Source organism: Gallus gallus, chromosome 11, assembly GCF_016699485.2.
Source record: "Gallus gallus isolate bGalGal1 chromosome 11, bGalGal1.mat.broiler.GRCg7b, whole genome shotgun sequence".
NCBI classification, from domain to species: Eukaryota; Metazoa; Chordata; class Aves; order Galliformes; family Phasianidae; genus Gallus; species Gallus gallus.
In genome coordinates, this window is record NC_052542.1 from 9,115,638 (window position 1) to 9,130,377 (window position 14,740).

Here is a 14,740-nt window from a genome sequence, read left to right on the forward strand (position 1 = left end):
TAAAATCTATCATCATTATAAAAAGCTTGGAAACTGTTAAACCTGGGATGCTGTGTGCCCAGCTGGATTAATTAATACCCACTACTCATTGACCTTTCACTGAGAATGTGGACAATCATTCCCCCAAAGACAGATGATTCTCCCTCTTGCCTTACATTGACGATGCATACAAAGCCTTTTGATGCAAAGGAAGGGGTGGGGAAAAAAAACAACCTAAGTGTAGAATAGCAGTTGAAGTGATGTTTTTTACTTAAAGCAAGGTTTGTAGTGCATTCCAAAGATTACGAGTGACTGAGATCTCAGTGCAAAATTGCAAGGACCAGCTCATCTAGCTACTCAATAATACACCAGATTCTCCACAGACTTGCACAGAGCTCTGCTGGTTTCATCTAAATTCACTGATATACTGACTGTTCCATAGTGCAATTTATGACCAACTTTTCACAAAATATGGAACTGTTCACATATACTTTGCATGTTATGTTCAAGAAATGTTGAACAGATTACTGTATTTGATGCATTAAGAGATGAAATAATCTGCTTAATTTTTTACTGCAAGAAGCCTTTCATAGTGCAGTAATTTGGTAAAGTGTAGTCAGTAGCTAGAAGTATAGCCTGTTGTATGTAACATTGGGAAAAAAATGTGAAAAAGGACCTATGCAAGTCAAACTGAAGGGTACATACAAATTGGAATTACACCAGGACACCAGGGCTAATTTCCACCATCCTATAAAAAGTACACGATAACTTTAGTGATGACAAATGGTCAAAATCCCAGTGTTATGTCTTATCCAGCTGAAAGCTGACAGCTCCAGCAATGCTATCCATTAACACCATGCTGGTGAACTTGTATTGACTCCGAAGGCAGAGTACTGACCACCAGAAAAAGGAAAAGAAAAGCTGTGGGGTTTTTTTTGTTGCCTTTCCTTAGAAGTGATTTATTTCCTATGACCCTGAACTTAAAATCAAAGTGAAATCAAAGGCTAAACAGATTTGTTATGAACAAAGGCAGTGATCCAACAAAGAACTTGAGCACATGCTTAATTTTAAGTACTGTGATAGCTACGCTGAGCTCAAAAGAAGAGTGGCTGCACTGGGTCACATTCCATGGTAAGAAAGTATATAAATGCTACTTCCTTTAATAATATTTGCCCACTCATTTATGGCTCAAAGATTTTCTTATCCAGAGATGGCATGTTGTTATTTAATAGTTTTGGATGGATTCTCTTTTCATGAACTCATTTGGGTTTTTGTTTTTTTTTTTGAACCTATGTCAAATTTTGGCATCCTTAGTAGCTTCTGAAATGGAGTTCCATAACCTACTTAGCAATCAGAGTGAAAAAAACATCATTTCATTTGTTATGAACTGTCCAATTAGTTTCACTTGATACTCATTTCTTACATATAAGGACCATCCAGCCATTTTCCACTTACCTTTTTCATGGCATTCCCAGTCCTGTAGATCTTTATAATACTATGTTTAGTTGATTCTTTCCCAGTCTGAAGACTATATTTCTTCTATCACATGGAAGCTGTTCCATAAGCCTTATTACCTTTGTTTCTCTTCCTTTATCTCCTCTGAAACAGTAGCATCAGAATCACTCACCACAGGGAAGATGAAGAGTAAACAAGGGCTACATACACAAATATTTTCTAACTCCATTTCCTGAATTTTCTGACTACTGTTGGGCACTAGCTGACACATTCAAGTCAATGGAATTGGAATCTGCTCAGTTTCAAACATTTAACAAATAAATATATAAATAAATAAGAAAAAAAATGCAGCATGACTTTCCATAATCCTAACTATGAAATCATGAAAAGCAAAATCCTTTAAGTCCTCTAAGAATTCATAGTAAATAATTTATTCAGTGAATTACTTGCTTCTGCTCTTTTTTTCCAGATTCATTTGTAGTCCATTTGTATCCAATTGCAACACAAAGATCAGTTAAGACTGGGTAGGTCTTTCAAAGACTCCTGAAGATATCACTGTAGTATTCTGTATCTAAATACCATTGTGAAGCTATTCAGAAGAATAAAAGTAAACAATTTATATTTCAGATCCATTATATCTTTATATATTTTAGGCATAAAATACAAAACAAAAAGATTGACAGTCTTCAACAGATGGCGGTCTCCTAAGTTTTGCCCGGATATGGCTTCATCAGTTCAATTATGACTAGATTTGTCAAGTTTTGATTATGTACTGAGGTATGTGATTCTAACATGCAATCACACAACCAAAACTATTCCACTGACAATGAAAAACAAAAAACATTATATAACTACAAACTACTCCTGCTAGAAAATTTGTGTGTATCTACACATATTTTCTGAAAAAGGAAGTCAGAACGGGAAGGGTGGAATAGGCTCTCCAGGGAGGTGGTTAAGTCACCACCCCTGGATGTGTTTAAAAACTGTCTGGATGCAGTGCTCAGGGACATGATTTAGTGGAGAGTTGTTAGTTAGGGTAGTATGGTTAGGTTGTGGTTGGACCCGATGATCTATAAGGTCTTTTCCAATCTGAGCGATTCTATGATTCTATGTGCATTCCTGTACGTACACACTCTCTACACACTTAACGCTATGCCATGCAGATATGCAGTTTGAGTAATAATTTGGAAATAACATATGAAAAATAATACAATTCCTTGAGCTGCAAGTAATGCCACTGAAAAGTTCTCCATCTACTGATTAGGTAGAAATACAGGTAGCAAATATTATTTTGTCTACTTCATGCTACATAACAAGAGGAGCGATTTCAGAAGTCCTCAAAGTGAGTCTAATCCTCTTCTCCATTCAGTTATTCAATATCTCAGAAGAAACATACTGAGGCAGCAATATAGTAGTTTTGAAAAATCTGTGAAGAAACAAAGAGAACTGGAACACACAGAGAAAGTGCTTTGGTTTAGGGCGATACCATGGGAGAACTTAAAGGTGAGACACTTTCTGAAACTAAGTCACAGAAGGCAGGATACCATTTATATTTATATATATGCATTAATAATAGTATTTATTATTTCCATGTGAGTTTTGGCCTGTACTGCATCAAGAAAGCAAATAATAGGATTTTTCAATTCTGCCTTATTGCTCTTCTGAATGCATTCTTCATATTCAATTGCACCATCTGGTTGGCAATTTGCCTGCACGTCCTTCCTGCTTTCTTGGAAACTAAGCGTGAATGTGCTCAGGAAAGAAATGAGAGACACTGCCACTCAAAGAGTTGCGTGACTCATAGAAAATCCTAAGTTGGAAGGGACCCATAAGGATAACTGAGTCCAACTCCTGGCTCCACACAGGACAACCCAAAAATTAGACCATATCACTAAGAGCATTTTCCAGACACTTCTTGAACTCCAGCAAACTCTGAGCTGTAAACACTACCCTGGAGAGTCTGTTCCAGTGCCCAGCCATGTTCTCAGTGAAGAGCCTTTTTGTTTTATCCAGCCTGAACCTCTGTCACAATTCCACGCCATTCTCTTGGGTTCTATCACTGATCACCAGAGAGAGGAGGACAGTGTTGCCCCTCCATACTCCCTTGTGAAGAAGCCATAAGCCACAATAAGGCCTCCCTTCAGTCTCCTCTTCTTTGGGCTGAACAAACCAAGGGATTTCAGACACATTTCAGACATCTCCCCCTCTAGACTCTTCACCATTTTTTAACAACTTTCTGAAGGTTTACTTTTGGATATGCCTAGAAGTACTCATTCTTCATAGAGTTAGTGGCACCAATGGCATTGATCTCAATCCTCTCTCATTTTGGGAGAATGAATTAAGCATCAAGCCACTGGATTAAAAGAAAAAAAAAAAAAAAAAAAAAAAAAAACTATGACCACCAAAGGAAACCCAAGACCATGGCCAAGTAGAAACCTTCGTAGACTAGTTTATGTCTCCATAAATAGCTCCTATACACCCTGTTCTTACCTACAAGCATTGCCTCTATTCATTGTATAAAGCACCTAAGCTGTGAGTTACACAACAGAGTGAGGCACTGCAGCATTCAGCCTCAGGTGGGATGTCCCTTTCCTCTCTAGAAAACTGTGCCTTTTGCTGTCTGGCAGTTCCAGATATATCACAGCGCTGAAATCCATGGCAGCACACTAGTGTGGCAGCTTGCATAGGGCGCTCTGGCTCTGGAGGTCCCAACTGTTCATTTTGTACACATTGGCTAATGCATCATCCTCCACCCTGCTTGCCTCCTTTTCTTTGCATCTTCTCTTCAACTACTACACTGAAATTATGACCCACAAATCATAAGCAGAACTTATTCATTTGGTTTAGATAATAGTAAAAACATTGTGCTCTGTGAGCAGTACATCTTACAAAAGAGACTTCATGATGGGAAGTTGAATCTGTGAGACTCAAACCTCAGCAAAGCTGCTTCTTTGCCCTTTCCACAGAAATGTCTCCTTATCACGTAACTTCACACACAACACACATAAGACATCTACTGTACATGTCCTGATCTCCTTTCTCTCCCATAGAATCAAGCTCTTTCATTCTCTAGCTGCAGGCTGGTGCAGAGGCAGTCTCTCCTCATTTCTGAGCTATATATGAATTAACTGGGTGCCATAATATCAGCTGAATACTTTTCAAAATGACTCATTGCTACCATGACATAAATAATCATAAAAAACGTCAGGTTTGTTTTTTTGTCTTTTTTTTAAACGGGAAATGCCCCTGCTTTTTCCATTAAGACCTTACTTTTGGTTAGGCCAAAGCTGTGCAACTGGCAACAACTCTTACACTGAACACTGTTCCGTGCAGTTGTGCCTCTAAACGCTTCTTCAACACTGAAGCAATGCCTGTCTTTTCAATAGGATGCAACATATACATTTATATACAGAGATTAAAAAAAAAAAAAAAAGTAAAACATCCCAAGTACAAAACAAGAGCTTTCAGCATTAAAAAGACAAGTATTTACCACAGTTAATATACCCATAGCGCCTTAAATACAACCATTATTCTGCATTCCAACTATTGAGACATACTGCAGTATCCAGTATGCCAGAGCACTGTAACTGTTAGTAAATGATGACTTTTTAATGGGAAACCCTGTACATGTTAAAAATATGATACTCTCCCTAATCCTATGTAGCTGGAGATATCTTATGCAGATCATGAAGATTTAGAAACCTCTGAAAAACAGATGTGCCAAGCAACCCACTAAAAGCAAGCATATATTGAATTTATTTATTAATTTATACGGTGCCCATCTCAAAGCAGAGTCTGTACAGAATAAACAAAAATTAAACCAAACTGGGCTCAGAGCCAAGAGAAATCAGCTATACCAATAAAAGTGGGGGAGTGTACAAGAAAACTATTCCAAGAAGACGTATGTGTGTCTCCAGATATTGTGCTTAGTGGGTGCACCACAATATCAATCCTGGAAGTAACAGAATTACAATTTACAGTAAGGATGTGAATATCTGAGGGTGGGAGAGAGTAATTATGACAGAGTTAATTTACAACTATGGAAAGCCACAGAACAGAGGCAATTACAATGGAGGAAATACAAAGTGTGTGAGTTTGGAGTGAAGATGGAGCATGGATACCATCACAGAACAGCTACAAGATTTCAGCTCTAACTATTGATCATATCCCATTTTATTCTCTGCTCATAACACGTAAACAAGAGGAAAATATTGCACATATCATGTGAAGGCTTTCTAGTGGGTATTCCCTCAAATATACATAACTCTTGTTCTGTCACTGCTCTCTTTCCCATATTTTATTTATATCACATCAGGGTTTTTAGTCCTTTTTAAAATTTTGATGACTTAGATGAATAATGATGAGGTAGCTGCCTAAATACAGAGCTACTATGAAGAAATGCCTCCGAGATCTAGACAGAGGACAAGAGAGAAGCACACTTTGTTTTTAAAAGGCACAAAGATAAAGCCACACAATTAAAATGGCTTTTGGCTGCAGCACCTCTCCTGATTTTGACTCTTTTTTCATTATAATGCTTTTTTATCTATACCACTCACAGGGTGAGGTTTACACTTTTTTTTGTTTGTTTGTTTGTTTAATTCTCCCTCCCAGGATAGCCCAATATCAGCTCTGTTTATGACACATGAAATCTTACATTTATTCAGTGAGGACGTTTCCAGCACCTCCCCTACCCTCCCAGTCACCTACACAGTTTCTCAGAGTTTCTGCCATGCAATCCCCTCCTTGTAAATCTAACAACAACTTCAGCAACAGGTTCAGATTCGTCACCATGGAATAAGATTTTAAACCAGATTCTACACTCAAATTCTGATGATAGAAAATTATACCTTTTCTTTGATACTTAGTAGTTTTGATCTATTTAAAACAGATGAAGTTCTACTGAGTTGCATTACAGGAATGCTATCAGAAGCATCAATACTACTGATGCTGAACCCAAGAAGAAACATAGACAGAGTTGAAGCATGAAAAAGGTATGTGCTATAAGCAGTTGCAGAGGATGAACAGCAATCAATAACACGTGACCTAATTGAATTAATTTTACATTGCTTATAATATAAATACAGTAAGAAATACCATTCTGGAAAAAAATACTTAAGTATGTAATTTCTAAAATACTGTTTTCAAAGTCTTTCCACTTCATTTAGTGTTTTGAAAATTGCTAGCTAAATTCTGTAACAATATGATGAATTTAATTAATCTCTTACAAACATAATATCAAGAAGCATGCTATTCCAGATTTCTTCTTAAATATTATTGTACAAAATCTTCCCAATTAGCAGGTAGGACAGTAAGTCAAAATCCTTGACACAATTGCATGAAGCCTTCACAAGTAACATTATTTCTGGTTCCATATATTTATAACTATATCTAAATATTTATTTCAAATACTGAGTTGATTTTATTAATAATCTTATATTTCAGGGGAGCAAACTTCCCCTCCTGCCTCACCAGGTAGGTACCCGCATACCCACGAGTGCAGACAAAGTCATACACACTAAAAACATTTATTTTCAGGAAGTTTAGCACAACACAACTTCAGCTTCTATGATTAGAAAATATTTTCCCTTTCGTACTAATACAAATCTCTTATTGATTTAGACCACACTTGAATCCTGAATTGCCTTTATCAGAAAGGAAGCTGCTTATACGCCTAATTATAACACACAGTTTTCATTTGCCCTTTAAACAGCTATAGCAGATAGGGATACAATTTTCACTCCTGAGTGTTTGCTTCCAGAAAATCACTATTTTCTGAAAGTTTCAGTCACAGAAGAAGTTCCCTAACAATCACTGTATTCAAAGCACAATACAAGCAGTATACAGTAAACACAGATTGAGATTACACCTTAACCAAGGAAGAAGAAAATAATGGCTAACTGCTCATTTAACAATATTTAATTTTATGTGCCAAATCAGGCTTGTTCCCCCAGAAACATACAGTGTTCTGATCATGTAGTCAGCATCGTATCACGGTAAGCACAGACAAGGGACATGAATTAAGGTTAGGAACTTAATTCTAATATTTCCTAACTTGGAAGTTACTACCTTTGCAACTTCAAGACGTTAATGAAGTTCTCTCTATGCAGTACTAAAGCACATATCTGTTTAACTGATTTCAGTGCCAGCAAACAAGTGGTAAATCAGAAGCACACAGTCATGGAAAGCCATTCACATGCCAGCTGTGATGACTACTGTGGCATTTGCCATAGTTTACAGGTCAGACCTGCTATTTATTAACATTAATTTCAGAATGTGCAACCATTTTTTCAGGCACTTTCCAGGGTCAGCTTTTGTACAAAGTAACTTAAACCTGTTTTCATATGAAGTCTGTTCAAAATCTCATTACCGAAAATGGGAACAGTTCAACTGATGTGGGTTAAAAATCAATGGATTTTGCAAGAATGTCCATATTTCAGAATGCATAAGCTACAACTCAGTTAGGTACTTGGGTATGTGCATACTAATTGCATACTAATAGTCCTCTGGTTATCAGTGGGAGTACCGATATTCTTGAAATGAATCAAGCACACCTATAATGCCAAGCAGGAATTCACACTAACTTAGGGAAAAGAAAGAGGAGAGGAAAGGTTAGACATGTGATAAGCAATGCATCTGTTATTTTCTTACAGGCTATACAAGCAGAAGAAAAGATATAAAAGAGTATTAGAAAACAGTAAGGAAAAGAGTTCAAGAACGTATATTCAAGATGCATATAAAGCCTACAGAAAGTTTCTTATTCTTCTTTCCCCAAAGGTTCAGAGAGAATTTTTGTGCTGCCAAAGCTTGCAGTTTAACAGCACATGGGAATCCAACAACTTGAGAACAACTCAGCATCAGAAAGATAACGCTTGTCAGTGAAGTTCAAAACAGTGGAATACAGAATCTTAGATTTGTCCTTTGGCTGTTTGGTGAAGAACAACAGCTGATCGTTTAACTCCATCCATAATACAGCTGAATTCATTTTGACCAATGACTTAGCGAATGTGTCAATATAATCCACTGCATTAGAGCTGGGAGTTGGGACCAAGCCTGCAAAACCTCATCCATGTGAATAATCTGACCAATAGAATCTAGATTAAAGGATACACATACACACATATAAAAACAGCATTTAGGATCTTAAACTAATCATCTTAAAGAGAGAGAATGTTCATATAAACATCCAAATTTCTAGGGCGCTCATTAGAAGCAAAGCGCAAAACTCTTAGGGTTTGACCACTAGCATGCTGGCACGTCACTCTCTTTGTGAAGTAATCAAGCTCTCTTTCAGAATTATACAATCATCCCTGTTTAAGAACCCTAGCTTCTTAAAATTTGCAAAAGCTTTCTAGCTTTTGAGTTACTGCTTTTCTGGGGTTTATCAACTGCTCTTAGTTTCTTGGCACACCTCCAAACCCATCTGGCTAGTAGCACGAACCCACTGATCTTGACATCAAAAATTCTATCTTAAAAAGCCAAATACCTTTCTTACTGTCATGAGCAGTTCAAGTTTTCAGTACACCAAATTGCTCTCTCCTGCAGCACACACACATACACACACAGAAAAAAAAAAACATGGTCTCAGCACAGCACAAACACAAATGACCCTACTGCATTTTGTTTGCTGTCACACTTAACCTCACTATTTTAAAACCAATGTTTCCTATATACAATAGTAATTGGAAATGGCCTTCAACAGCCTCCCAGGAACACAATTATATTATATAATGATATCTGAGAATTAGCAAGACACCGTATCACCTTGTTTATCCGTAACTAAAGGGGTATGATGAATGAGAAAGCCTGATCCTAGCTAATACCTTTCTGACCACCAAAATTCACTAAATGGATGATCCTAATTGCTTCCTAGTGCTCCTGAAATACCATATTCACAAAACTTTCCTCTTATAGTCTATATAGACAGTCCTATTTAAAAATAAAATCCATCTGCGTTTACTTCAGGCCTACTTTAATGAAATTCTATCCTTATCGTAGATATGGCCACACAAACTATGGAAGTGACGTTACAGATCAGGATTTTCACTTACATAAAATGCTATTTTAAGGGAAGTCTGACATTTTGCTGAAGTAATCAACCTTGAACTTAGTGACAGGTAGGACACTAACCTCACCATTGCCAATGCTCAGATAACATATAACTGTTTAATCTTACATAAGTTCTCATTGAACTATTTTTTACATGATTCATAGTAATAATAAACCTCATTTATCACCAAACACATAACTTTACTTTTTTGCCTTTCTACATTAAACTGAAGGACCAAAAAACCCATATATATGTGTTTACATCCTAAAGTGCAAATGCTCTCTGTAGCTGAGATCCATGTTAAGAGGTGCTGTAAGCATCAATTTATTAATTGCGTTAACTGACACAGAGAAATGAAGCACCTTGAGGTTTCCCAATTCTAATGAGATCTCCAGTGCCCAGCATTTAGCTGTCAGAACAAACTTACCATAAATTGCAGCTTGCACTTGTGACGCACAGTCACAGAAGCACCAGTTTTCTTGAAGATGGGACGTGTTAGGGATTCCACTGCACCGGCTGTTTTGCTACTTAACCTGTTTTTCCTTGCAAGGGAGAAGGCTGCTGCTCTCCCGTGCCTTGAGCACACTTGGAACTACAACTGCTGCATAATGAACATGCCTGTTGCTGCCAAGGTTCAGAAAACATTTGGGCACAGGTGTTGGTTCCTTGTCAGTCTCCAGGGCCAATAAATGGAATCTCTGCAATGTAAAATGAGACAATACATTCACAAAGTCATTATGTTTTCCCAGAACATGCAAAGCTCCAAAATAAATGCATTTCAAGCCTTGTAACACCCCCGTATTCATAAGGCTCATTACTGTTTTTAATTTTGCTTGCTGCTTATTTACTGTTTACTCTCTTGCTTTACTGCCCTGGTGAAATTGCTGTTAATTGATGCCTTAAATGGAAAGAAACAAAAAAAGAAAAAGAGGAACAAAATTCCAGAGATGCTTGGTCCCTAACTAATCCTACCACAGACTCACTGCTGCCAAAATGGCACCATATTAAAAGGTTAAAAGAACTTCTTCCAAGTTTCTGTACCCTCTTTAATCTCTCTTGTCAATCTTTTAAAGTGGCTTTTTGGCAGTGAAAGTAGCCATCTCTGTCCTGTGACAAAATACTTTCGACAGAAGAGATGACCTTACAAGCAAAATGATGATGTCTCTCTAATGACTGCAGCTGTCTTAGCTTTATTTTCATAGGAACAAAGTCCCTCTGAGGAATGAGAAATACTACAACTTTTCCCTGCAACTAAATTTTTTATCCCCTAAAATAGCAGGATTATCAGCAGACTCTCATACATTAGCTTTCCCAGGAGGCCTTCCCCCTGATTCCTTACTAATTTTTGAATAGTGCATTGCCCAAGACACAAAGCCCCACTCCCACATGTGGCACAGAAGCTCCATTTGGTTTTGTTCTTGTTAATGAATCATATTCTCTTTATATTGAAGAAGGTCTGCTGCCCTTGAAAACCCTCCTGAATATCTGGAAGCTGCTTGAGTACCCCAGGACAACCTGTAACCATCTCCAGTGACAACGCCACCAGCTTACATCTATCAGCTGCACAGATACCACCTTTGCTCAGCCTCAGAACATTTCAACAAACGCAGTCTGTTCCATGTATAATTTCAAGATGCTTATCCTACACATCCTTAGTTGGCTTGAAAGAACACTTATCTAGGCTAAGTTATCTGTAAATTCACATTCATTTTAGTTCAGTTTCTTTCTGCTGAATGGTATTTCAATAAAACAGCAGATATTGCCAAGTAGCAGTGAATATGTTAGAATACAAGTCTTCGACATCTGACTGAAATCAAAGACACTACCAAACTGACTTATAGGTTAAGAATAGATCAATATCATCTTCACAAACTATGTCAGGTATTAATAAAGATGATATCTACACAGTATCACTGTTTAGCCTCACTTCTCCATGCATCACGCTGCGTATGATTTTTCTCACCCTATTCAAGGTAGTATGTACAAAATGTACAACTCTACTACATTGATATAACATACTCCAAAGCCAATAAAGAGTCTTTGAATAAGTTTTGTCTCAACGTTTTCTCACATAGCAAACCAGTAAAATGCACAACACAAAAAAAAAATGAGGACATTAAAGCACAGAGGTCAATCTGACTTGCTGAAATCACTGAGTAAAACTACTAGGAAAACACAGTTCAGTTCCCCAGCCCAGCACTGTCTGCTAATAGAAAGCACTAGCGGTATGCAAGTAACAATCACCATGGGGAAAGTAGATTTTCATAATGCTTTCTTTCAAGATCACGAAATCTATGGTTGTCCAAGCTTCTGGGAAGTTGAGGAAAAAATTAATTATTGCACATATTATTTTAATTGGATACCAGTACACAAAGTATATAACATGAAGGGAAATTTAGAAACAACAACAACAAAACATTCCACCACTAGAACCAGTCTCTCTATTATAAAACAATCCAGAGGAAAGCTGTTTCTTCAGGTAACATTGCCATCCACCGAAGCATCATTCCAGCCTAAGGTCTGCTTTTGGTTGTTTGGAGCTGCATCACTTATACCACACTGAAGCTAATATAACAGAAGAAATGCCCAAGATGCCCAGAATCCAACCAGTTCTTGGGGACACATCTCTAGGAGCCAGAATGAATTCAGCATTAGACTCAAACTTCAACTTTAACTTAAATGTTATTGATAAAATGAAACAGTGAACATTCTCTAAGAAGCACACAAAAAATGGATTTTTATACCATCTCCATCCACAAATGCCGGGGAAAAAAACTTTAGGCTGTACCAGGCAGCAACTGCTGAATTATGTCTCAAAATCTGAGACAGTTAGCAGAACTCACAATAATTGGGTTTTGCATATGAAATAATAATTGGCTGCTGAGGTATATTCAGCTTCGTGTGACAAAACAAGAAGTGCAAAACTGTGATTTTTTTGGCCTACCAGAGAAAAATGTCCTGTCAGCCCCACAGCATTACTGGTTAAATGTAGAGAAATGCGTGAGCAGTCACACACACAGCACACATGTGGAAAAAACCTATGGGTCCAGGACATCGTTAATAGAACAAACAATGTGGCATACTTTATGTGGACTTCTAAGATAGAGATGTATCTACCGACAGTCACCACATAATTTTGAGGTTCTCTAGAATTTGTGCACCCTGATATTCATCAATTATCAAATATTCTTATATGTAATGTCAGTATCATTTTATACAACAATAATTTATATAAACTTCAAATAATGAAAATTAATAAAATTGAACTCACTGGAAAATTTTGTTTTTCTAAGACTAATGTAATAAAATCTATAAAATACGTATAATTGGCATTACTAATAAAAGCTTCTTTTTGAAGCTAATTCAGAATAATTTTCTCTTTCAAAATTACAACTTCTAGTAATTTTCACAAACAAGTTAACATTTCAATCATGCCTCATTTCTAAATATTAATCTTGTTTTGGTTTGTTTTCAAATGGATTTTGCTTCCATGGCTTTAAGTGAAAAGCCTTTCAGATTAGCTGATAAAAACAGCAATCTTTTACAAAGGTAAGCCGTTCCTTTGGAACCTTGCAAATTAGTCAAGCATATTTCTGATGTGTGGAAATCAAACTCTTTAACCACAAAGTAGTTATAAAGCAGGTATGCTTAATCAGCACTGCGCACACGCCAGATGCAGGGGTATATTCTCACCTAGCCTGCATAGTGGAGGGCAAGAAAGGCACGTACTTAAAGAGTAAGCTGCTTACATATGCATTAGATGTCCAAGAAAAGGCTGGGTTATTACAATGAGTCCCCAAAATGATTGACATCTCCCCAATTCACCCCAGGTCTCAGCTCTTTAACACAGGCGTATAACTCAGTGGTCTTTCCAATGAAGGTTGTCGTATTATTTTCTTTGACTTGGGTTAGGATGGAGGATGCTTGTCTGGCTCTGGTTGGTCATCTCATCAGCCACAACTCTGTTCACCATCCGCTGCTTCTTCATTAATTTGTGGTTTGCCATTTTAGTCTATTGTCTCACATTCCAGAGATAGGGGAGCTAATGATGTTCTTTGGAAACAAAACAAGAGACCTGCTGTCTGCATTGTCTAAGTCTGTAGGAAAGCATCTGTTATCAGCAGTGAGAACCTGGCTCAGCAAGGTCAAATCTGCAGCTGCCGATTCAACACCTCACATAACTTTTAACCTAACTTACATTCCTTAATTCATGTCTTGAGAAATAAAATGCATAGGCCTCTAACATGAACAAGGTTTGCTGTGCAAAATGTTCTCGAGGCTTAAATCTGCAACCATTAGAACTAATTATTCATCAGCTATGATTTAATCATAATACAGGATTGCTAGTACTAGCTTTCAAAAATACTTATTTTTTTAATGGAAAGGTATAAGTAAGAAAATTGTTGAAATCAAAGTCAAGATTTAAGAAATCTGTTAATGAGGGATTATTGCCAAAAATCACACACTGCTCTGCTAAAAAACTGTGTGAGGCAGCAAACGCTATGCTTTTTAAGAACACTTTTTCAGTTATTACTATAAAATTGTAATTAGATAGTAAATTACAATGTTAATATTCACTTTGAACAAATAAGTGTTTGTAGTTGTAGGACTGGGCATTATTATGGTAGCACAGGGACCTATTCGCCAAATAAGACATAGACTTTCTTCATAAAAGTTATTCTATTCTGTAGTTTCTTCTTATGAACTTACACAAAATGCTAGCTTTTTATGTGCACTATTTGCTGAAGTCATCTTCACCAACATCAAAATCTATATTTCCCTTTGGGGAAGTGCCAAAACAAGCATTATTCTCATTATTCTGGTTCCACTATTCAAAGAATACAAAGAAATGAAAGAATCATTTCTCCCCATACAGAGAAAAGATTATGTAAATGAAATGACAAACTGATCAGTTGTACAGGAACTTTAGCATTTCTTCTTTCATGGGGGGGAAAAAAAGCTCTAATAGCTTACATGAATATACTCTACAATATACTCTAATATACTAGTAATATATTATACACTACATGTAAATATATATATTACATATACATCACATATAATATTAATAATATAATACTACAATAATATATTGTAGCATACTTTTAATTTTTTAATAATATATATTTCCCATCTAGAATATCAGTAATAAAAAAATAGCAAATAATTATTTAGCTTCAATTACTTCTGTGAGATTTTTTCCCTTACCTTTTCCATTTTCAAGAAGCAGCTCATGTTGCAGTTGAAGAAGTTATTTCA

The 14,740-nt window shown here is 36.7% G+C and overlaps 1 long non-coding RNA gene across 3 annotated transcripts in view; it reads right to left on the reverse strand.

Moving 5' to 3' along the window:
* LOC112533279 overlaps positions 1-14,740 on the reverse strand; it is a 182,280-nt gene that overhangs the window by 152,504 nt on the left and 15,036 nt on the right. For all 3 annotated transcript variants that reach the window (XR_005863058.1, XR_005863057.1, XR_005863056.1), the window contains exons 3-4: positions 9,909-10,179; positions 1,435-1,578 (exon numbers count right to left, since the gene is read on the reverse strand). This is a non-coding gene — a long non-coding RNA (uncharacterized LOC112533279). The remainder of the gene's footprint in view (positions 1-1,434; positions 1,579-9,908; positions 10,180-14,740) is intronic.